This window comes from Protopterus annectens, chromosome 2.part0 (genome assembly GCF_019279795.1).
Source record: "Protopterus annectens isolate FY-2018-M chromosome 2.part0, PAN1.0, whole genome shotgun sequence".
Classification (NCBI taxonomy): Eukaryota; Metazoa; Chordata; order Ceratodontiformes; family Protopteridae; genus Protopterus; species Protopterus annectens.
The window spans coordinates 1495663841-1495691340 of record NC_056728.1 but is presented as its reverse complement, the minus strand read 5'-3'; positions in this window follow the sequence as shown (position 1 = coordinate 1495691340).

Genomic DNA, 27500 nt, shown 5'->3' with positions numbered 1-27500 from the left:
AGTGGGTTCACTGTAACACAGACATGAAAAAAAAAAGTTTGACTCTGAGTCGTTAAGCCCACCAGTGGCTTTCATTAGGGCATGGAACATGTGAAAGGGGATTGGCAAAGCTGTGTACAGGGAAACAGCAGCTATGTATAAGCTGCACTAAGTCAGCAGGCTAGACTAACACATAGCCTCCAACTAAAATCTAGTGTAAACTAATATGAACTTAAATTCCCTGAACAATCATTATTATTACTTTAATGGCATCATCAATTTGAATATTTTTAATGATACATGTTTATCAACTGTACAGCCCAGTACTAAAGCAAGAGACTATCTGTGACGTCTGTGATCCTATTCATATGAGAAGCCTGAGCGGCCTAAATAGGGTTAGGAAATGCTGGACATTTTTATTTGTTTCTTATTCTGATTAGTGCAGATGCTGTTTTCTCTTTAACTAGTAATAATCAATAACTTGTTTCTGTATATTGTTCTATATATCTGTCAGATTGATTACCCTGGATTTGTTTTTGTTTGTATGGTATAATATTTCCTTTGGTTTGAGTTTCTGATCTGTGGTACTGTTAGCTAATTCATAATGTTTTCGAGGATTATCTCATAAGTAAAAATTGTTAAATTACATATTTGGTTTGTGAATTTCTTTTTGGCTCCATTATGAGTTGATCATCAAGTTTTGTTTCCGCCTCTCTGTGGTACTTGGTTCTTATTTCCCTAATCCTACCAGCTATAAGCACTCCATACTCATGGTACCCACTGGGTTATCTCCTCTTTCTTGTGGAATTATCCTTTGAATCATGAATCTTTTTTGGGGGGATGATGCAAGATCTAGTTGGAATAGCAGTTAAGGTCTTTGCCTGTCATGCACAAGGTGTAAGTTTTGATCCTGTCTCCCAGCCAATGCAGGCTGAGTTTGGATGTTCTCATTGTGTCTCTGTGTTGATCCTACCACCTCTGAGAAACATATTGAGTTTTTCATACTCAATGAATGAAGTTATGGTTGTGCCCTATAAGGGGAAGAGTTACCATTTTGTGCATTTACTGTGATGTACAGTATCCTCAAGATAGGAGAAATCATTCTAGCCACTCAATAGTGTAAAATATTGGTCTATATCAGATCATCAAAATGGCTCATTATTGAATGCCGTAACGTCAAACTGCAAAACCAGAACCCTAACAATATTGAAACCTCAAAACAGCAAATTTTTTCCCAGGGAAAAAATTCACTGTTCCGAGAAACACACACACACCACAAGCACACTAAAAAGCAACAATCCACACACATACATTTAAAAGTTACAGCTAACCCTACACTATACTGCACATACACTACTATCTATCCATTTACCTTAACCCAGACCCTAACCCTAAGGTCCGTCACTATCGCACACTCACCTCACCCGCGCCCTACCCCTAACTCACTTAACCTGCCCCTAACCCCAAATTCTCACTATCGCACACTCACTTCACCTGCGTCCTAACCCTAACTCACTTAACCCGCCCCTAACCCCAGATTCTCACTATCACACACTCACCTCATTCACACCCTAACCCTAACTCACTTGACCTGACCCTAACCCCAAATTCTGTCACAATCACATACTTACCTGACCCGTACCCTAACCCTAACTCACCCAACCTGTGCCCTAACCCGAATGTCCACACAATCACACACTTACCTTTACCCAACCCGTAACTTTCCACCACATAGCTGAAAACAATGAAGCCACAACAACGGGCATCCAAATTCTTTCCCTAGGAAAGAATTTGGTTTTGTGCAGCTTCGCTGTTTTCAGCATTTGCAATATTGGGTTCGATATTAGATCATTCGAAATTCTGCCATTTCCATGATCTAATATAGACCCATAAAATATGGTTTTATGTGATTTAGTCATGTTGACTAATGTTGCCAAATTGGCATATAAGTGGATAAGTAAGTTGAGCAACTGACTTATGTCAAGTGTGAAGGCTGGATGTAAAATCAATCAACCTCCCAAAATTGCTACACTTACTGTAGGACAGGATGCAGCTTGGTATCCAAGGGACAAGATGGAAGGACACTGCAGTGAAGCCACTTGGCTTTAACTCCAGAGGAAGGCAAGCTTCTGTCTGGTAAATGGCATGATAGTAGCAAAAAAAAATCACAAAATCATATACAAAAGTAGCCAACATGCAACTTAGGTGGATTTGGCACTGGGGTAAGAGGGATTGCCACAATCAGCTGCAAGTAGTTGTCAAAGAAGGCTCTAAGGTCAAAGACCACAAAGTTGACTGGAGAGGAAAAGCAGCAGTTCAACACCTGAAGAAGGGAGGAAATAGGGGGAGGTGAAGAAAAATGGTGGTGCCTCAAAGCAGCATGTGTGAGGACTACAGAACAAATATATAGCCAAGCTAGGTATAGAAATAAGGTGCATAGTGATGGAATGCAGAAGTCCAAGAAGTCATCAAAAGAAAGAAGGAGTGCAGAAAAAAGTGGGAGATAGAAAAGACTGACCAGGCTTGAAAGGAATACTGGTTAGCTAACCAAGGAGCTAAGAAAGCATAATAAACAAGGCTATAGGGAATCTCCAAACTCTGGATCCCACACAATTTGGTTTTGTGAAGGGTAGATCATGCCTGCTCAACTTGGTTGACTTCTTTGAGTCAGTCTCAGTCGCCAGAGCTGTGGATGAAGGCAAGGTGGTTCATACAGCCTACCTTGATCTGGTCAAGGCCTTTGATACCATTCCCCACTCAGGAATCATAGAAAAACTCTCTAAGCTAGGCATCAGCCCCTATATCACTAGGTGGGTTGCAAACTGGCTCACATATAGAACCCACAGTCTGAAAGTAGCTGACACAAAGTCAGATTGCTGACCAGTCACGAGTGGATTCCCACAGGGATTGGTCCTGGGTCTTCTCCTGTTTGGTATCTACTTCTCACTCCAACACAAAGGGACTCTGGCTGACAAAGTTTGCAGACGATTGCAAATTGGGAGACATTATTAACTCTGCAAGTGATGTTGACATCCTACCAAAAGGCCTCACTGAGACCAATGACTGGTGTCAGAACCATGGCCTTAAGCTCAATGCCAAAAAATGTGTTATCATCTCCTTTGGGAAAAACCCAGTTCCCATGAACTGCCACACTGAAGGTATTCCACTGAAGACAGAAAGTGTTATAAGAGATCTGGGAACACAGGTTGACAGCAACCTCTCTTTTGACCACCACACTGCCACTGTGATCAGAAAGTCCTTCAATGTGGCACATCTCATTACTAAGGGTTTTGCATCCAGGAAGAATCTGGTCATTCTCTCCAGACCCTAACCCTAAAGTCTACTCTTCCCTCATTAGGCCAATCATCGAGTAGAATGTACCATTTGGCATATACCTCACGATACACCTGCAACAACTGGAGAGGCCACACAAATACCTCACAAAGAGGATCCTAGGCCTTAAACATTTGTCCTATATGGACAGACTCAGAAAACTCCAACTATTCTCTGTCTCATATTGCCTACTTACAGGCAATCTCAGCTTGACTTACAAAGCCAAGTCTGACCCAGCTCTGTTAAAAATGTTACATCTAAAGAAATCCCAATCCCTCCCTACTACACACTCCAGAGACTTCAACCTCATTACCACAATTAACAGAACATGCTGGAGGGACAGGTTCATAACCCAGAGACTGCCCATGCTATGGAACAGACTTGCCATACATGTCAAACAGAGCACCTCACTGACCCTTTTCAAGAGAAATCTTGATGAGTGGATGACAAATAGAAAATTCACCCCGGGGATCACTCCATTGGCTCTACTCGACAGAGGCACTGGAAACTAAGGTCAAGTGGCACAATGCCAGGGTAATCCTATGGGCTAGGCTTGTAAAGGCTCCAGGGCCATTAGCCTAGTACACAATTATGAACCTATGAACCTACGAAAGGGATGCAATAGCAAAGAATAGGGAACTGGATGTACTCTGCAAACCTCTGGAAAGTGACTAAGTAGGTGGTGCAAAGAAACTATATCAGGTTGCAAGGCAAAGACAAAATGATAAAGAAGATAGTCAGGCACCCTTCATAAGGGATGCTAGCAACAATTTGGTCATTAGTCCACAGGACATGAAAGGCAGGTATTTTTAGCAGTTTCTAAATGAAGAAAACCCCACAGTATTGCACAGCATATGATGTGAGAAGAAGAGGAGTCCTAGAGTAACACTAAGGAAAACAAAGTCAGAGAAAGCAGCAGGCTCAGATGAGGTCACAGCAGATATGATAAAGATGTTGGGTGAGATAGAGGAGAAATGGATTCTGAGAGTTATAACAGCAGTGTGGAGAGAAAGGCGTATCACAGATGACTGGAGAATAACCATACTCATGCCAGTGTAGAAGAACAAAGGGGACATCCACAACTATAGGCAGTACAGAGGCATCAAACTCCTATCACATTGCATGAAAGTTCTGGAGAGGGTGACTGATAAACAGATAACTCAGAGTAGTAGAATGTAAGATGGGAGATGAGCAGTTTGGATTCAGATCAGGATACATCACAAGTGGCCCAATGTTTGCAGTGAGACAGCTAGATGAGAAGAAGCTATAGACGAGGAAATAGTCTAACTAGGCATTCCTAGACTTGAAGAAATCATATTGCAAGGTCCCAAAAAAGCTTTTTCAGGTAGTACTGTGATTATTTGAAGTCCCAAAAACAGTGCAGGCTATGTGCAAGGATACAATGACTCAAGTACAAACAGTGTTCAGTCTCACAAGAGGTGCTGCCAGTGGGTGTGGGTAGAGAGTGTGCACCAAGGTTCAGCTCTGATTCCACTACTGCTCATACTGGCGATGCACTACATTAGCAAACAGGTCAGAAGGGAAAGATCAACAAAGCTGCTGTATGCAGATGATGTGGCATTACAGGCAGACTCTGAGCAAGAACTTCAACAAAGGATAGGGGAATGGAATGAAAACCTAAAGGCACATAGGATGAATCTAAGCACAGATAAGACAGTGGTATGGCAGCAAATTGGGAAAATCAGAAGAAACTGAAAATTGAGATAAAAGGGAAGATCAAAGTGGCGTAAAAGCACGCTAAACGCCAATGAGTCAAGAAGTCAACCTGCAAACACCGCCGAAGTACAAAACTGCCAAAGCGTCTCAAAAAGTACAATTCTGTGTTCACAGACTCCACGGCCAAGTAAAAAAATAATTTTTTATTGCACAAGAAATGATCCAGGTTAAGCGCTTTCACACACTAAATCGTGTGCTTCCTCAGAACAATACTTCCCAATTCATACACTGCTTAAATAGCTGAATTGGCGCTAAAAAGATTTAAAGCTGTATTACCATTTGTATACAAAAGTCAAAAACCTGTAAATGTATATATACATAAATATAACCTAACTTGATGTATATAAGTTACATAAATTTCATAAATTCAAAAAACTGTGTGCTCCTAATATACATGTCAAGTACATAATATACAACAATACCAATGTGTGTCATACTATGTGCAAATTATATTCTAGATTGATTGTTGCTATATAATGCATACCTACGTATGTACTGTGTATCATCTTAAGAAAGTTTTTTTAAAATATATTGTTTACTCTATCTAACCCCCTTAAAAATTATTTACTGAATAATAAATACATTAAAAACATTCTGTCTAAACATGTTTCATAAAAAATAATACCTATATATGTGAATAAATAAATAAATACATAAGAAGTCATAAATTGATAATGCTAACTATAGACATAATAATGATGATAGTAACATGTTAAATGCTGTACAATACTCACAAAATAAATGCATACCTTACTCATAATTCTAAAATAGGTTTAACTGATATGTACTCATTTATTCCTGGGTGTGCATTTATTTTGTGAGTATTGTACAGCATTTAACATGTTACTATCATCATTATTATCCCCGGGATTCATGAACCTTGCGCCAGGCGATCGGTCATTTTAGGCCCCCCCCAAAATCACCCCCCAAGGTACAAAATGCCATTTGGCATATACCTCACGATACACCTGCAACAACTGGAGAGGCCACACAAATACCTCACAAAGAGGATCCTAGGCCTTAAACATTTGTCCTATATGGGACAGACTCAGAAAACTCCAAATCATTCTCTGTCTCATATTGCCTACTCTCATAGGCAATCTCAGCTTGACTTACGAAGCCAAAGTCTGACCCAGCTCTGTTAAAACATGTTAAGTATCTAAAGAAATCCCAATCCCTCCTTTACTACACACTCCAGAGAACTCAACCTCATTACCACAATTAACAGAACATGCTGGAGGGACAGGTTCCTCCCAGAGAGACTGCCCATGCTGTGGAACAGACTCAAGCAGAGCACCTCACTGTCCCTCTTCAAGAGAAATCTTGATGAGTGGATGACAAATAGAAAAAATTCACCCCGGGATCACTCCATTGGCTCTATACTCCGACAGAGGCACTGGAAACTAAGGTCAAGTGGCACAATGCCAGTGGGTATCCTCCTATGGGCTAGGCTTGTAAAGGCCCAGGGCCATTAGCCTAGTACACAATTATGAACCCATGAAACCCACGAAAGGGATGCAATAGCAAAGAATAGGGAACTGGATGTACTCTGCAAACCTCTGGAAAGTGACTAAGTAGGTGGTGCAAAGAAACTATATCAGGTTGCAAGGCAAAGACAAAATGATAAAGAAGATAGTCAGGCACCCTTCATAAGGGATGCTAGCAACAATTTGGTCATTAGTCCACAGGACATGAAAGGCAGGTATTTTTAGCAGTTTCTAAATGAAGAAAACCCCACAGTATTGCACAGCATATGATGTGAGAAGAAGAGGAGTCCTAGAGTAACACTAAGGAAAACAAAGTCACAGTAAGCAGCAGGCTCAGATGAGGTCACAGCAGATATGATAAAGGTGTTGGGTGAGATAGAGGAGAAATGGATTCTGAGAGTTATAACAGCAGTGTGGAGAGAAAGGCATATCACAGATGACTGGAGAATAACCATACTCATGCCAGTGTAGAAGAACAAAGGGGACATCCACAACTATAGGCAGTACAGAGGCATCAAACTCCTATCACATTGCATGAAAGTTCTGGAGAGGGTGACTGATAAACAGATAACTCAGAGTAGTAGAATGTAAGATGGGAGATGAGCAGTTTGGATTCAGATCAGGATACATCAGTGGCCCAATGTTTGCAGTGAGACAGCTAGATGAGGGGAAGAAGCTATAGACGAGGAAATAGTCTAACTAGGCATTCTAGACTCTTTGAAGAAATCATATTGCAAGGTCCCAAAAGCTTTTTTCAGGTAGTACTGTGATTATTTGAAGTCCCAAAAACAGTGCAGGCTATGTGCAAGGATACAACGACTCAAGTACAAACAGTGTTCAGTCTCACAAGAGGTGCTGCCAGTGGGTGTGGGTAGAGGGTGTGCACCAAGGTTCAGCTCTGATTCCACTACTGCTCATACTGGCGATGCACTACATTAGCAAACAGGTCAGAAGGGAAAGATCAACAAAGCTGCTGTATGCAGATGATGTGGCATTACAGGCAGACTCTGAGCAAGAACTTCAACAAAGGATAGGGGAATGGAATGAAAACCTAAAGGCACATAGGATGAATCTAAGCACAGATAAGACAGTGGTATGGCAGCAAATTGGGAAAATCAGAAGAAACTGAAAATTGAGATAAAAGGGAAGATAGCAGAACAGGTAAATAGCTTTGTGTAACTGGGAGGGGTGGTTGAGGAGAAGGGAAATCTGAATGAAGAGCTCAAATATAGAATCAAAGGGGCTGCAGCCAACTGACATAGAGTCTCAGATGTAGTGAATGACAGAAGAATGTCAAAGAAGCTGAAATGTAAGGTGTGCAAGACAGTGGTGTGACCAGCAGTACTGAATGGTACAGAAATCTGGGCTGTAAAGGCAGAGCAGGTGAGGAAGATGGAGATGGTGGATATGAAGTGCCTAAGTAGGATGCAGACTATGGGACAGATGAAGAAATGAGGACATAAGAGCAGAAGCCAAAGTAGCTCCAACTGCAGAACAGATCAAAACAAACAGACACAGTGGTTCAGATGTGTGCGGAAAAGCAGAAGACAGTATCATGATGAAGATTTTGGACAGACAGAAAGAAGGTAAGAGAAAATGAGGACATCCAGCAAAGAAGTGGAGGGATTGTGTGAAAGAAGATCTGTGATAGTAAGGCATGAATATCAAAGAAGGCAGGAGTGTGGCATCGAATCAAGACAGATGGCAATAATTAACACAATACGCTGACCCCATGTTAAAAATGGAAAAAGGAGGCTGATGATGATGATGCTGTATGAAGCAAGAACTGAAGTAATGTGCTCAAAGTCATCATCCTGCAGGGATATGATTTATTTTTACAACTCTTCCATATTATCCTCTCTGTCTACTGATAGGCAATGGTAGTATAATCCTTGTAGTCATATGCCATGCACAAACTGCTGCTATATTCACATATGTCCCTGGCTGCAGTCTGTAGCAGATATAGTGATCTCAGCCCTGTCCATCCATCTGATGCTGGTAGCCGACAGCTAGCCAGGTGTCACTCATTCTGCAGGTCTTCTACCATCCCTCCCTGAGATAACCATAATGGAATAGTTTTTTTTGTCCCACCCTTCTCTACCGAGTTACTCAAGCATGTAAGGCCACTAGTCAATCCTGGGCCCCATGACATTTGTCATGTCTCCATCCAGTTCCAGTACAGCAAACTTGTTTATGCTTGTTTGCAATATTGTCCACTGCCACATACAACTGGTTTGTGTCCTTTTGCAGCTTACTGAAAAGAGGAATTGCATTTAAATACTTACCTACTATATTTGTTATAGCTTCCTTAAAACTTTTAGACCGTCTACAACCTCAGATACATAAAGATTTACCAGTTGCCTATTATTTGACACTGCTACACTTGTTAAAGTGGTGCATTAAAATGTGTCTTTTTCTGTTTCTTTTATTAAGAACTATATACAACTTATCTCATTACTAAGGGTTTTGCATCCAGGAAGATGCGGAACTGATGCTTTTAGTATTGACCTTTTAGCTGCTTTACAGAAAGTTCTGCCATTTGAATTGATGGTACTGCTGAAGCTTTATGTTGTTGTTGTGTCTTTCGGCTTTTCCCGGTTAGGGGCCGCCACAGCGGAACTCCGGTCTGCTAATGTTTGGTAGTGGATTTTTACCAGCCCTGATGCACAACCTTCAACAAAGGCAAGCCCATTCACGTATGCCTCCACACAGAAGACGCTCTAGCTGAGAATCGAACGGGACAACGTCTTGCTGTGAGGCGACAACGCTACTGCAGCACCACTACTGCGGAATAAGGAATCAATACTAAATTTGGAACAAGTTCTAGGAACAAGTAGTAGAGCATTGTTCAAAGTCATTGAAAGAATGAATTTCAGTGGCCTGTGCTTTAAGCATTGCAAGATGTAAAAGAAAGGTAATTTTGTTACTCAGTTCACTGGTGGACAGACTATATAAACTCAAATTCAATAGAGTTGCTGTAGTACTCAGGAGGCTGCATCTTGGCTTAATGTTTTTTTTTTTTTCTGCTTTTGACATGCATTTTTGTTCACAACACTAGGCTTACAATAAGGGCAATTAGTTTTTATGGACAACCTTTTCTGTTTAAGTAGTTTTTAATCTTTATCCATATAAAAATGTGGTCATAGATGATGACACCTCCCACAATGTACATCCTCAAGATTGCTGAATCATTTATTGGCTATGTGGTAATAATGTAAAATACTTCATGGGGTCATAGTACACTAATTATTGTAGACCATTAAATTAATTTCTGCGTTGTTGGAGTTTCTGTTTTTTTTTTTTTTTTTACTCACAGCAACAAAACCCCACCCCATGCTCTATTGTACTATTGAGGAGTAAGTTTGCCTTTTCAGCTATTTAAAATTATAAAGTGAGGACAGAAGACTGATTGGGAATAATAGTCATGATTTTTTATGCTAAGACCCATGGATCATTTTATTTACTTAGCTGTTCATTTATTATTTTATTTCTTTGTTGATGTGTATTACAAATAATTAGCTTACCTGATTGTAAAATACCCCTAATGTGCAACAGCTTTCCCAATCTGTTTATTTACTTTGGAAAGTATTTGTGATTTTATGATTGGTTTCCTTGCCTGAATTATTTTTTAAGCAGAGTGAGCCCTTTAGCAATTTATCTAAATAATGGAAGTGTTTGTATCTTTCAGACCTAGTCTGTAATTGCTATATTATCCTTCAAAACTTTAGACTGTCTGCAACCTGGCTTTTCAAAGGCTTTTAAGACACTAAATGCCTTTCAAAACTGTGGCATTTGTGACAGTATTGTTTTAAGATCTCGTCTGTTTTTAGAGTCCGTCATCTAATTTGCTCTGCATTATTTAAAAAGTACTTTATGTCTTTCTTTCTAGAATTATTTGACAGAGTAGTTCTGTTTCTGTCAGAGTAAAAAAAGAATGACGCGCTGTAGGTAATTATCATTGGCTCCAAACCTAAATCTTAGAGCAGTGACTGTCCATCTGCTTTACTGAACTAAGTTTGGCACTCATAAAGAATTGTTCAGCTGGTGTATTAACAGGAAATGATGCAGTAAATCGGAATTGCTTCTATAAGGCCATATTTAAAGAAGTATACTGGCACTGTTTTCAGAAGCACTGTTTGTACTGCACTCTAATAATTAATGAATAAAATGAGTATTTCTTCTATAAAACATTTTTTGTGTCCAGTCTTATGTGAAACCATGATAAAGCATATCATGCAGGGACATTAAAGAGAGTAGCATTTGACTGAACAAATGGCAATGTTGAAGTACCACATTACAATTAAAAATGACTCAACATGAGAAAGCTACTTTACATAATTGTTTTCATAACGAGACATTCATTACACTTGGAAATAGAGTAATAATATGAATAAGAATAAGAAATCATTGTTGCTTTCTTTTGGAGACACTTCTTTATTAGCTGCACACACATTCAGTGAGTAGTCCAACTGCAACTGACAGTTTGTGTTACAAATCATTCAGTCTTCTTTTGGGGAAATGGAAAACCATGAAACAATACTTGTTCATTTAGACCTTTAAGGCCATTAGTCAGAATTGTCCCTCAGTAATGTCATTGAATAATTTCAAAAGGTAAAAATATTTTAGTCTTCCCAGTATCATGTGACCAATGGCAGCTTGTGCTGTAGAACCAAGGCACCAGTAAACACATAGATACATGATAGCCATTTACAGACATAACAATAACCTGCCTGAATTCCTCCACAGAATCTGAAGGTTGACATTTTATTTCTGTTTGTGTGTGCTCGTTTTTTTTTTTATTTTTTTTATTTAATTCGGATAGAACTCAGATCCACATCAGCTTTTTTTCATGATCACCTCAAGGGTACATGAGATCAGAAAAAATGATAGCAATATGAATAATCACAGAAATTAATTATAAGGTTTTGACAGGTAAGCAAGTTACATATATCAGTCCTTAACAGTATAAGCTGTAGATTTGAACAGTGTAGCAATACATCACAGTTTTCATACATATGTTATCTACCTACAAAGTATATATAGTAATGTATTTGTGGAGTAGGTTTAACATGGAATTTAGGAAACAGAAATTGGATAGGATTTAGAATTAGAAGTATTGGGGCTAATGAGTAAGATGCAACATGTGGTGAAGTACTGAAAGAAAGATGGAGGGGAGATGACTAATTAGTAAAGAATCTAGTTAAGAATTCTGACCACCAATGTCTGTCATATACAGATGGAGAAATACGATTAAAGAAAAGTGGTGGAAGAGGAGATGTTTATATACATCAGATTGTACAAGTGGAGGAGGAGCAAGCTTTGGACATAAAATGTAACACTTCTCTTAATAAAAACGAACAAAACAATAGTTCACACTTATAAAAGACTGTTTTGCATGCAGTATCGACTATACATTACAATATACTTTCTGAAATGCAGTCAGTAATCTCCTTCTGTAAATGAAACAAACAGCTTTTCATATTTATATTTAAAAATACTGTAGTGCATGGAACACAATATCAGTTAAAAGACACCCAGGCTGAGTGCTGCTCTAGCTTGATGTAGGATCTTAACAATCCTTAGAAGAGTGATTAATTGTTAAGCACTCTCAACTACTTGCAGTTAAGATCACATCTGGCAGTAAAAGCTGACAGTGCTAGCCAGTAGACAAGAGGAGCAAAACATGAAACAGTTTCATTTATACCTGCTGTCTACAGCATTATAGGCAGTCACTATTTAGAAACCAACTGCTTCCCTTAGACAAGGACTGTTAAAACGTCTCCTGCTGTCTGCTTGACAGGGCTTCCAAACTGCTTAAACAACTTTTTAAGACAGCACAATACTTTGCACTTTTTTGTTAGTTTTATTTTTCCAGTCACTAGAAGTACACGGAACAGATAAATCTACATGCACTACAAACAACTGCGATCAGATCTCCAATCATAACTTCGTAACTTCATGTCATGTATTGTTGACAAGGACACTTAGACTCACCTCTTGACCTTTAATCTTGAGATGACTGTCTTGGCATCCATGTCTGAAACACATAATAAGCAGGTTATAACCTAAGACCGGATCATCATCATCCTTTATATTATGTCTCACAAGTATCCTTTATTCTTTGCAGCATACTTTCCAACATTTAGACAGTAACTTGAATTTTTCAGTTGTCTTCCACAGAAAGCAGAAAAGTACCTGCTGGTGTCTTTATTTATAATCCATCAAGAATTCTGAATGAGATGTTTCATGACAGACTTGACATTGTTGCACTTAATATTTTTCCTTGACTTGGCAGCATTTGTAATTTCATTTTTCTACTTGTTCAAATCTTGAGCTTCAGCTGCAAATTGCTCATTATTTTATTGCGTACTACTTATTGGAACATTGCGTGTGTGCTGAAAGTATTCCTGTATTTTGCTCTCCAGGTACAATGGACAGAAGAGAAAAAAGTCATTGTATTCATGCTCTAATAATGTTTAGTACATTTGGAGTTTGCATGGTACTGGAACGAAAAACATAAGTAGGAGGTATAAATATGTATTTTAAAAAAGCAGACTGATGAACAAAATCCAAATAAGTTCCAGCCAGGCAGGTAGACTGGACTCCAGATGTAACTTTAAATCAAAATAAATTTATTTGTATAAAGCACTTTTCATCCATTTATATACATACATATATATATATATATATATATATATATATATATATACTCTAAACTCAAAATTCATAAGACCAAAGCCAGAATCTCGAGTTTAAAGAAACTCAAAAATGTGAAGGGGACATAAAAAAAATGTACACCTTTCTAATGTTTTTGCAGGGGGGCATTGCCCCCTGCACCCCCACACCCCCCTACTTAAATATTCCTACTCCGAGATCGCACTACAGCTAAGGAAAGGGAAATCTCCTGTTCCTCTCTATATGCGTAAACGCAAAACGGAAGACTTTCCAGTTTTCTGCTATACTGTAGTCACATAGCATGTGGATTTAACCTGCAAGGGTGCAGGGGGACCTGGCCCCTGCAGAAAGGTAAGTGAACCCTTTTTTTCTCTAACCCTACACTTCCCATTCACAATTTCGAGTGAATGGAAGTTCGAGATTTTCGTCTCAAGCTTATGCATTTGAAGCTTCCATTCATTCGATATTGTGAAGGGGAACCATATATATATGTACACATATATACACATATTCCACACACACACACACACACACACACACACATATATATATATATATATATATATATATATATATATATATATATATATATATATATATATATATATATCTGTATATATATATATATATATATATATATATATATACTCTTTAACTTTGCATTCACTATGTGGTGGTGGTGCTGTAGTAGCATTGTCGCCTCACAGTAAGACACTGTCTGGTTCGATTCTCAGCTAGAGCATTTTCTACATGGAGACGTGTAAATGGGCGTACCTTCGTTGAAGGTTGTGCATCAGGGCTGGCAACTCGGCACATAAAAATCTACTGCCAATCATTAGCGGACCGGAGTTCTGCTGTGGTGACCCCTAACCGGGAAAAGCCGAAAGACACAACAATATATTCTTTAACTTTCCATTCACTGAATGATAAGCATTCATAGCTGGTGGGCTGTCTTGACTTGAAAACAGTTGTTTATTATCTATGTTTGTCTGTTTGTTGATTGGTTTGCTTGTATGTTTGTTTTTATTTTAATGACTGAGCAGTCTCATAAATAATGCTATGAGAATACACACATAGAAAAACAAATGACAAATGCAAAACTTACTTATATAAATAATTAGAAAATCTGCAAAAATACAGCAAATTCTATATGCATTTCATAATTTATCATAGTGGCTGTGTTAATAGGTGAAAAATGTCATCAGGGCTAGAGCTACATTATATCTTGACACTATCAAAATCAGATGGTATTTTTCATTAACTTTTTTATTTTTGTTTTATTTGTCTTGTTTTATCATTGTAAAGATATGGCAGTTCATATGCCTAGTACATTCAGCATTATCTCTGTTCTACTAAGTAAGACACCTGTATGCTATTGTTGTCTTTGACACCCCAAAGAATGATGGGAAGCAAATGCATTTCCCATGTAATGATATTATTGCCTAAGGTTTGCACCTATTATATTGTTAAGGCAGTCCATCATTTGTCAGGTCTATATTATAACATTGAAGTTCTCTAACATCGAATGTTATAATATCGAACCCGTAATGTCAAACGCTGAAACAGCGAAGGTGCAGGACACCAAATTCTTTCCCAGGGAAAGAATTTGGTGGGCCATTGCTGTGGCTTTGCTGTTTTCAGTGTTTGATATGTTGGAGCGTTACGGGTTGGATTCAAGTAAGTGTGCGATTGTGTGTAGATTAGGGTTAGAGGCAGGTTAGGTTAGTTAGGGTTAGGGAGCTAGTCAGGTAAGTGTGTGATTGTGTGGATGTTAGTGTTAGGGTGCGGGTTCAGGTAAGTGTGCGATTGTGTGTAGGTTAGGGTTAGGGGGTGGGTAAGGTGAGTTAGGGTTAGGGCACGGGTGAGGTGAGTGTGCGATAGTGACGGACCTTAGGGTTGGGTTAAGGTAAGTGGATAGCTAGTACTGTATGTAACGTTTAGTTTAGGTGTAAGATTTTAAGTGTATGTGTGTGGATGGCTGGTTTTTTGTGTGTGTTTGTGCTGTGTGTATGTTTCTCAGTTTCTCGGAATAGTGAATTTTTTCCCTGGGAAAAAATTCGCTATTCAGACTGTTCGATGTTTTCACACTTCGGTGTTTAGGGTTCGATATTATAACATTCAATGTTAGAGAACTTCGATGTTATGATATAGACCCCATTTGTCTGCCCCTACTTTGTTCAAAAATAAGAAAAGTCATACAGCTACGTTATGGGAAATTTCAATGCATATGATAAACAAAAAAAAAAAAAACTGCTTTTTTGTCATCATTACAATTGACAAGAATATTTTCTAACAGTCATCTGTCATGTTATCTATATGATTAAAATGGCATTATTCAAATTTCTTTTCGATTTTTATAACTATATAGGTCCATTGGTAGTTACTAGGCAGGTGTTATTTGAGACTATTGAGGAGAATAGCTAAGATTCCTTGTTGTAATAAAATGCCACTTCTTTAAATAATTTATTTTTGCACACATACATACATACATACAAATATTTCAACCACTGGCATTAATGCCCTTCTAGCTTGTCAATATACTAAAACACTCATTCCCATAATAAGTATCCAGGCTGTTCTTAAAAATATCTAAACTAGTTTTAATTGTTTTAATGTAATTTGGTAGCCTATTCCATGCATCAGCTACTCTGTCAGAGAACCAATTAGTACACTTCTCATTCCTATAGAATCTTCTATTTAGTTTGTCTGATGATTCCCTAGTACTTTTTGATAACCCCTAACATTTCCAGAGGTACTTGTCTCAAAATGCCCTATATACCCGAATAAGATCTCCTCTTAGATTTCTGTAAGAAACACTGTACAAGTTCAGATATTTTAGTTTTTCATAATAACTTAAATGTTCATATCCATGGATGCCCTTGGTATATTTCCGCTGTACTCTTTCCAGTTTACTCATGCTTGCTTTCTTATAGGGTTTCCATATTGTTATTCCATACTCACATTTGGGTCTAGTGGAACTAAAAAGCAATGGCTTCATTATTATTGATTTCCTATGCTTTATAAATCTTTTTATACAACCGATAGTTCAATAACTATCATTAAACCAATTGGTTGATATGATTAGAAAAACTCATAGCTGAATCTACCCATATACTCAGGTCCTTAAATGAGTCTACAGTTTCAATGACTGTGTGCTGTATTAAATATTTGCCTTTCAATTTATGTCCCCCAAATCTCATATGCTTAGTTTTTGATGTATTTATGAGCATATTATTCTCCTGAGCCCAAATGGTCAATTTAGTCAAGTTATTTTGTAGACATGCCTTACCTGTAACACATGTAATCAGTTTATCCAATTTCAGGTCATCAGCATATAGACTGTAGAACACCTCAGATTAAAATGTTAGGTCTGAAAGATAGAATCTAAACAAGTAAGGGCCTAGGACAGCGCCCTGTGGGGCACCCTAACTGTAACAAAGGATTTCAACTGTCCAGTTGCTGTATGATACTTGCCATGTCCTATTTGTAAGCCATGCAGCTATCCATCTTATCAAGAGTACATCGATACCTAGTTGTATTAATTTATTGATCAGTGTTTTGTGTATGACACTGTCAAATGCTGAAGCTAAATCTATATAAATTACATCACAGCACAATTTTTCATTCACAGCTGTTATTATATTGTTATAGAACATCATGATACAGGTGGTAACAGATCTGTTTTCAACATATGCATGCTGATACATGGTTTCAAATACCAACCTATCCAGTTCTGACAATAACATGTCCAATATTACCTTCTCCATTATTTTTCCACAACACGAAAGTAGACTTAAGGGTCTAAATGACATTGAGTATGTCTGATTCCCCTTTCCCTTAAAGATGGGTTTAATAAGCGCATGCCTCCAATCTTGAGTAATATCCCCATATTTATATGACCTAGTGAATAATATATATAATGGTAGCATGAGTTATTGCTGAAGTTTTCTCAGGTAATTGTTACTAATTCTGTCTCCTCCCTGTGCTTTGTTTGGATCCAATTTGCTCAGTTCTTTTTCAATATAATCTAATTTTATTCCAGTATCTGGGGTTAACTGGATGTCACTAGGGCAGCTTATCACCCCTTTTGTGGAGCGAAACTGTTTTACATAAGATTTTGTAAATATACTTATAATCTGTTGTGTCTGAGAATAAATTTTAGAATCTGCACACAGTTTATTAATTTATATGTCTTTACTCCTTCCATATCTTAAGTATCTATAAAAAGGTTTCATATTACGCTCAAAATCTTTATATACATTTTATTCAAAATTTTCTTGATCTTGTCTTACACTTAATCTGTGTGTCCAGCTTGTTTATTTCAGTTTTCAAAGTTGTAGTTCAACCTACCTTCCATTTTTTATATTGTCTCTCACCTTAATCAGATATCTTGTTCTTATGGAAATATATCCCTTGACGTTGTATGCCCAGATCCTGATGTTAAACATTTTTTTGATTTTATGCACTCAGACTATTTCTCTTTCAAAACTTTCCACATTCCATCTGCAGTTTTTCCACTGAACACCTCACTCCAGTTAGTTTTATATAGTGACTGTTTTGTTTCCATATAATCTGTAATTAACCTTCTGTGCATTGGCTTAGATTTAAGTTTGGCAGAATTATCTAACAACAAATTAACCTTTATAACCTTATGATCACTGCACATCAATGGTGGTAAAACTTGACTTGAAGTTACAGTAATTTCTTTGAGAACACAAACAATGTCTAGTATGTTCCGTCCCCTGGTAGTTTTTTTTTTACAATCTGAAGCAACTGTTGTTCCTGAATATGCTTTGAATAATTTCCTTACTAACATTGTTGGATCAATGTTATTCCAGTCTGTTTCTGGCAAATTTAAGTTCACAGCTAATATTATTCTTCCATCCTGTGTTTCATACAAAAAAATGTATGAATTCCTCAAGCTCATCTGCAAGGTTATTTGGGCAGTACTGCTGTGGTTTGAAGTCCCCGAAACATTGGTAGAATTAGTGCAGGCTATGTACAAGGACCCAGTGACTCAAGTATGGACAGTGTTTGGCCTCACAGAGGGGTTCCCAGTGGGAGTGGGTGTACACCAGGGTTCAGCTCTGACTCTCTGCTGTTCATACTTGTGATGGTCTACATTAGCAAACAGGTTGGAAGGGACAGATCAACAAAGCTGCTGTATGCAGAAGATGTGGCAGTACAGTCAGACTCTGAGCTAGAACTTCAGCAAAGTATAGGAGAATGGAATGCAAGTCTGAAGGCACATGGGATGAAACTAAGCACAGATAAGACAGTGGTAATGGCAGCAAATTGGGGAAACCAGAAGAAGCTGAGAACAAAGAGAGAAGGGAAGATGCTGGAACAGGTAAACAGCTTCAAGTGTCTGAGAGGGGTGGTTGAGGGGAAGGGTAGTCTGAATTAAGAGGTCAAAGCTAGAATCAGAGGGGCTGCAGCCAACTGGCATAGAGTATCAGGTGTAGTCCATGACAGAAGAATGACAAAGAAGCTGAAAAGTAAGGTGTACAAGACAGTGGTGCGACCAGTACTACTTCATGGTAGAGAAACCTGGGCAGTAAAGGCAGAACAGTTGAATAAGCTAGAGGTGATGGAAATTAAGTGCCTGAGAAAGGTGGTAGGATGCACATTGTGGGACAGATGAAGACAAGATGACATAAGAGCAGAAGCCAAAGTAGCTCCATTTGCAGAAATGATCAAAGACAACAGATTACAATGGTTTGGGCACATGTGTAGAAAAGTAGAAGACAATCTGGTGAGTAAGATTTGGGATAGGCAGGAAAAAAGGTAAGAGGAAGTGAGGGCATCAAGCAAAGAGGTAGATGGATTGTGTGAAAGAAGATCTGTGATAGTCAGGCATGAGTGTTGAAGAAGGCAGGAGTGTGGCACTGAAATGAGAGAACTGGTGACAGTTAACACAATACCATGACCCCATGTAGAAAAAAATGGGATAAAGGGGGATGATGATGATGATGATCTGCATTTGACTTTGGTGATCTATACACTCCAACAATTGTTATATGCTCCAGGGTTGTCTTTATTGTCACAGTAACACAGTCTATAGTATTGGTGTTATCATTGAACATGCAATAATCACAGGTCTCATAGCTATCTTTAATCCCTATCATAAAACCTCCACCTGATTTTTTTATTAGAATATCTGTTACAGTAAAAGCATTTATACCCTGACATAACTGGTTTCCAGTCATTGTTCTTTAACCATGTTTCACAAACAATGACAACATCAATCTTTTGAGAACGTAGCAAATTTTCCAAATTAAAAAAAAATATTATTATTAATGCTTCTAGCATTAATAACCATCAGAGATGCATCAAATGTTGCTATGTGTGAACTGTTAAATTTTCATCCACGCAAAAATCCTGCCTAGTGTTTGTCAAATATTGCAAAATATCTAAATCTCTGCTGCAAAAAATGTCTTTCCTGATCTTGACAAGTGCACACCATCCTGTCTAAACACATATGGGCACAAAATAAGGCTTGAATGGTCTACACATTTCCATTTTTTAAAACAGGACATTTTTTCCATGTAGGTATTTACCCCAAAAATATTTTCATCCATAGTAACCTGACTATCCTTTCTGTAGGAGATTGTGAAAAATACATCCTATCACCAGTACAAGCTATACTATCTAAGAGGGCTGTCAGTTCCCTACTAACAGTCAAAGAATCCTTGTGGGAATAAAAGCAGACCCATACTTCCTTACATTAAGGCATTCCAAGACTTGTCTCACATCTTCTATTTTTGCTCCTGGCAAGCATAACACGATTCGATGTTCATTATCATCTCAGCGAATATAAGTATCAGTTCCACTAATAATTGAATCTTCAATTACAAGAATATCTTTGCTGGCCAGCTCTGAAGAATCTTCAGCTTCTAATAGAGTAATATCTGCTCTATCAATTGTTATGAAAGATAGATCTTCATCACTATTAGTCTTATTAATCCCACTGTTTTCATTGTGTATTAAACTCTTATTCAGTTAATGTTGTAGATCCACAGCTTAAGCCATGTAGTCAACATCTGTCTTTCTCTTTTTTTTTCTTACAGTAATGTTCTTCAATCCTTCCATGTTCAGTTTTGATTTCTTCTTTTTCACTTGCCCCAGCCTCTTTTTTCTAACTACTCCGTTGGAAAGATGATGGGCAGGATTCACAAAGCCTCCGTGTAAGAGTTACAAGGCTTACACGGAAGCTGCAGTTAAACAGTGTGACGTCAGCATGTCATGCATATGCATGAGGGCATGCTGAATCACACCTAAGGCTAACACGGTCCGTGGAAGACAGTAGGAGGCGTGTCCGTAGGGCGAGCCCTGCAAACGGACACGCCCCCAGAAGAGCAAAAGTCCCGAAAGTAAACCCCCACGACAGAGTCCGTGTAAATGTGAATAAACACAACACAACACATGCCCCCCACAGACTATGAACATAAAATGTATAAATGAACATCTTATATATATTTTTTTAAATTGTAAAGATGTTTGCCCGTGAGTGCGCTCGTTTGCGCGGGCATGTCCGGTGCTTAGCCACAGTTAGCAGTCAGTGGAAAAGCATATAAGAACTAAATATGCAAAGTAAGCCAAGAAGCAATAGCGTAGCGGTAGAGTTGTTGGCTGAATAGGAGGCAGTTATGGTTCGAGCCCCCACAACATCAATTTTTATATTTAGTAAAATAAGCATGAAACAAGTCCCTGACATATATGTACATATATAAAATTATTCTTTATGTAAAATGTAATGAAATGGGCAATGTATTTTGAAGAAATGTGAGATAAAAAAATAAAAATAAAATGTGAGATGTGCCCATAGCTGAGCTACAGTCTACCAAGTTGAGGATATCTGCCTGTAGGTGAGCAGTGGTTTAACAGTTGTAAAATGAGTGCCCGTAGGTGAGCAGTGGTTTAACAGGTGTAAAATGAGTGCCCGGGGTTGAGCAGCATTTTAACATGCGAAACTGTGTGCATGTAGCTGAGTTGAGAGTAATATGCATGCTGACAGCCAAACCACACGTAAGCCAGTGTGACGTGTTAGTGCGGAGCTGCGCACCGCACCAACAAGCTAACTGACGGGCAATGTTGAGCAAGTTGTATCAAAACTGCCTTTACACAGACACACCTCCTAGCCTGAGTAGATAGTCATAAAATATAAAAAGCAATGGCCAGGTTCGAACCCAGGATACCATGCACCATAGTCAAAGTACTGAACCACTAAGCCATGACAGTTGCACTTAGAAATGCAGTAATAGCATATATATATATATAGGAATTAATAGAAAGAGGAGCATGACAAAGCAGGTTTTGTGAAGTTGATACAATTCCAAAATGGCCAATCACAGATAAGTGCGGGAAAACGGCATATATAAGCCCCATAGGCGGGAATACACAGCATAACCGATTGTAGAACCAACTTGTAGCCAGGATGTCAGGTGTAGGTGAGGATAGTTGCTTCTGAGCACAGAGGTGGGGCATTGAGGAGTCCAAATATAAGGTTTGGCTCCTCGTCCATAATCATGAGGCCCAACTCATGCAGGGCCAGGTCCTGTGGGGAACATATAGGGCTGAGGCATGGGACCGATTGGCTCATGATCTCACCAGTGTCACAGGAATACCAAGGACTGGTGAGCAGGTCCATCATCACCATGCGGACCTGAAGAGATGGAAGCAGGACCAACTGAACCATTGAATCCAGGAGGCCCGGCAAATGCCCAATGCCCCACTACTGAGTAAGTTACATGTAATTATTTATGTAAGAAATTAACCTAGCTGATATTATGGAGATGTGTATTCCAATATTACTTCATTTATATTACAGCTGCAGGTGTCCGTTCTGCGAACCGTTGAGCCTATGGCGATAGGCTGGCATGGTTGCACCACCAGGCAGGCCAGTAATTCTCTCCCTGTAACTGTAAATAAATATATAAGTATGACAGTTAGCAAAAGAGTGCAGTGTAGTCACTAATTAATAAAATGTGCAAGTAACAGTGTAAGAGGGTTTGCAAGTATTGCTTGATTACAAAAGTGTGATGCAGCCTGTAATCCAAACATAAAAATGAAACAAGTCTGAAATAAAGATGTTCCACCTGTAATATAATAGTACATAACCTGCAGCAGGCTGAAAAGTACAGCTGCAGAAGCTGAGTAAAACATGTGTGAAATATGTCCTTGTTGAAATGCAGAAACATGACAGAAGTGAGACTGTTGGAAAGGATTGTTATAACTACAGGTAAAACATGTCAATAAAGCCTAGAATTAAGTACCATCCCGAATTGTAAAAATAAAACAAGTGAGAGAGTGTGAGAAAGAGGTATGAATCCACAAATAAAGTAGTAATAACTCCTGAATAAAGTATACTGCAGTCAGTACAGAATGAAATGAATGTGACAGGCAGGACCAAACAGTAACATGTGTTGAAAACGGTACCGCAGCTGGAATGTGTGTCCCAAAATCTGGATATGTTGCTCTCAGTCTGCAATATGCAGATAGTATGGTTGTCTGAAATACCAAACATCCACAGTTGTCTATGGCTATATAAAGCAAATGTAGCAGGATGATGTAGCTGAACAGAGCCAGATATGAATGTGTATGAATAAAAATGAAAATGTATATTGATGTAGCAGTAACATTCCTATCACCAACCTGAAATAGTTATCACATAGGAAACTGTAGGCAGAACTGTAGTGTGTATATATCTGCAGCTAGTAGAAATGTACAGCATATGTATTGGTATTTGAAGTCGTTAATTAAATTTTCTTCACCCTACCCTATAACCACATATAATCCATTCCACGTGAAATTGGTATGTGCAATCACAATTAACACCCCTGGACATTTGTCCTGTTGGTTCATACATATTTGCATGTACGTTGATGCATCTGCCCTGTTCATACATCCAAACCTGATGGCCTGTTGCCATCAATCAACCCTGCATGTTGTTGGATTGTGTATTGCTGTTCAAATTATGCATGTGTTATGCTTGCTGTTCAATGGTTTGAATATATGGGTGTTTGGTTAATGGGAATACTAATGCATGCTGTTACAACTAATTGTGAATGGTATTGTATGTTACTAACCCAAACTGTCATAACATAATGCAAAACATAGGACGACAGGGAAGGCGGGTTCCAGCGGACCCACCTCTCCCTCTTCAGCTGGCGAGTGCACCTTGCAGTAGTGCCCAGGCCGTACCCTCCTCCGGTGGCCCTGTGCTACCTGCAGGTGGAAGCGGTGCAGGGGATGGGGCTCGTCCCCCCTCTGCAAGTGTGGCCGGAGGAGAACATCCACTCACCCTCTGTAATGTCTGGACTGTGGTGCATAGGGAGATCCGGGACGCTGTTCTTGGGCCCCTATGACAGCTTGAGGCATGGGTGGCACAACTCACGGGTGTGCCTGCTGCCCGGTCTACACAGCCCCCAGCACAGCCCCGTCCTGGGCAGTGAAGGCACAGTGGCAACTCCCCATGGGTGGGGATCTCAGTTCCACTGTTGCCATCTGTGGGCTCATGGGCTCGAGATATCCAAACATCCATCCCAGTCAATTGTGTAACCCCCCCCACATGTGTCATACACCGCCCCTGTATGCATCTTGTTTGTCTTGTCTGTTAACCTACCCAACCTACCTCCCCAGCTATACTGACTTCCTGTACCTGACATACCACTCTCACTTGAAAAAAGGGCACTCTGTACCCACAAAAAAATTATGCCCCATACATAGCTGCCCATTTTGCACAAATGTCTGCTGGACATGGAAACTGTCAATTACAATTGGCTGTACAACAAGTATTATTGCTGTCCTTACACCTCTCTCAGGGGTGGAAGGTTTCAAATGTCACACCAAATTACAAACATATGCACAGCTGTTGCTGAAGAAGAAATGGGCAGCTATGGGCCTTACCTACATCCCTCCTGCAAAACCCAAGCTTGTTTCCCTACTGTCCTACCCTCTTTGTGACCCCCTTTTCACCACTTTCCCGTCTCCCTATTTTCATTTCTTTCAAAGAAATTAGTGTGGGTGTGCGCAAAATTAAGCACTTTTAAGCAGTTGTAAGTGGGTATGCGCGTGTGTGCGCGGAGCTAAACGCCAGTGCGCATGCATGAGCTCCACGCAAACCAGCGCTAACCCACTTACAACTGCTTAAAAGTGCCTTAGTCACTCTGAATGACAAGGCCTGTAGTCTGCTCAAAAGCAAAATAAAATCCCACTGTCAGTCCCGAACCCAGGACCTTGGAAACAGTAGTCTGCATGACTTACCACTAAGCCATGACTGCTATATCAGAGCATTGTGCTACAATAAATATATCATGCAATAGTAGGAATGAATGTAAAGGGAATATAGGATGTGTAGTACACAAAGCATGTCATGTATATTTACTGTCAAATGCAGTGGATTTCTATAATAGTAGTGTGTGAACACAAACAGCCATGCTAGTTGGTAGCTAGTAGGTAATAATGTCACTGTAGCACCTTGCAAGCCACACACATACTCACAGCAGGATAATCACTGCCCATACCCCACAACCTCTTACAGCAAGACATCTGGACTAAGTAATAAAAAATGTGGAGCAAAGGCCCAAAAACAGGGACACATTTCAAATATTGCTCCGACAAATGTAGACAGTTGAGAGAGTAACAGGTTTTGCATTGTTTTGGATTTTTGGAAGGGTACGAAGTCTGAAACTGAAATGTTTGTCACTATAGTCTGACTTGAGCCCTGAGTGATTTGCCAGAAAATGCTGTTTTATGAGATATGGACCAAAATATGAGGCAAAAATGTGGACATCCTGCAAATATCTGTACACTTGAGAGGTATGACACTGCCATATTTGAATAGTTAAGAGCCTAGACATAGCAACAGTGACTGAGTTACAGGGATGCCCTACAGACTCCCTATGAAATGTACAAACAGTATGCAGAAAGGTGTTGCAACACATGCAATGGTGACTATGAAGTACTGAAAGTATGCACCACTTGCACGGCAGAAATAGTGTAGTAATATATATGCTCATGCTAACCCACAGTCACAACTGCAGAATACCAGACAATTTAATGGGTGTACCCCACTGATATGTACCATTCCATGAGGCAGATAAAAGATGCACCTGAGAGACTCTGGGGCCTGCTCAGCAGCATACTCAAATACCCTAATAGATGTCAAGGCCCACACCATGGCCAGACCACACTGCATGCAGTAACACCCTATCAGATATAGCAAGCATTCCAAGGTTTGAATGTACATGGAAGATAGGAAAGCCACAGCAACACACTACAGTCAAGACACCTAGCAGGCATACAAGTAGTGAATGTAAAGGGCAAATAATGAAGCCATAGCAACAAAGTGCAAGAGCCACTGCTATATACCAGTTACACCACATGTCCCAGAGGAAAGCACCCACACACACATTAACAGTAGTAGTAGTCTTAGGTATCAGTGTACATACACACTTAGTACAGGAAACTGGAGAAATGAATGGAGAAAAGTTAATCTAGAACACAGCTGGAAATATGAGAGAGATACTAACCTTTACACTCACAGAACAGTGTCCACAGCATACCAGCATGGTCCCTGCCCTTAAAAGCTGAAAAGGCTATGCCTATCTCACATACCTTTTTATAGCACTGTCCTGAAATCACAGTAAGAACTGCAATCAGTACACAACTGGCTGCATGCAATTAGCAAATGCTGGCTAACAATTGGTGCAGAGGCCATCACATGGACATATGCAGATACCTACAAAAGTATGCTGTACTCCCAGTCCACACATGCAATACTTTCATTGCACCCTCTGGAGGCAGGGAGAGAGAGAAAAAAAAAAACACAAACAAAAACACTTATTAACAAAACCTACTAGAAAGCTGACATCTGTCAACTGGAGCAGCAGCAGCAGGACACCAATCTAAAAGGCAACGCAAGCAGCTGTGACAAACACAGGTAATGCAAAGTAATACTTTAAAAGTCTACATACTGTGAACCCTCCATATGTGTCATCGGTCTGTATCTATATGTATATGAAGATGTGCATAGGGCAGGGGACATACAGCAACTATCAGTGAAGGCTGTACATACATATGTATGTGAGGGCATCTATGTGCACATATCAATGTAGGTTGAATGTAGATTGTAGTGCAATGTACAATGTAGGTTTCACAGTTATGTATGTTTAGCAGTATGTTAGTGTGTGTATACAGTTTTGTAAACAAACATGTTGATATACCTATCTATCATATGGATATGTGTGTATGTCAATATATGTATGTATGTAAATATATATATATATATATATATATATATATATATATATATATATATATATATATATATATATATATATATATATATATATATATATATATATATATATATATAAAATATGCATATATGTATAGATAGATAGAGATGGATGTAGGAATACATAGACAGCTGTAGATAGAATATGTACAAACATATATATGTAATACACACATACAGATATAGAGATATGTAGATACATATACATAGACAGACAGATCTGACTATCTACAGATATGACTGTATATGACTATCTCACACTCCCCCTGTCCCACCCCCTCTGTCACTCTCACCTCCTCTCTGTCACACTCCCCCCCTCTCCATATCTATAGCAATATATGTACATCGATATATATATATATATATATATATATCTATATATATATATATATATATATATATATATATATATATATATATATATATATATATAGAGAGAGAGAGAGAGAGAGAGATATTCTGAGTGAGGCACATGTGTACAGATGTATTGCAACAGGTGCCTGGTGACAAAGGCATGGAGTGAACACCAGTGTCAAAACTGGAGTACCATACCCCATTTCAAATCACCTACACCAGTAACCACCAGATATGTGATTGGCTGCCCACCACTGCATGTGTCAGGGGTGAACAGGGTCATAAACGTGTACAATAGGCCCCCCAGTGATAGTCACAGTGGCACACTATTCCTGGAATACCTGTACATGGTATGTGTCAGCAGACATGGTGTGTCAGCTATGGACATGTAGGTCAGTCTACACCTCCACACCACACAATGTCTGCCACAGTATGTACCTCACATGACAGCTACAGATATGGAGAAGGACACAGTGACATGTACGACATTGTGACAATGCACTCAAACACATTACCAATGCACAGTGACTGACAACACCACAGAGTGCACACATACTACCCACATAGAGGTTACCACTCCTGGATTTACATACTTAAGTCACACCCATGACAGCTGTCCAACAACCATAGTAACA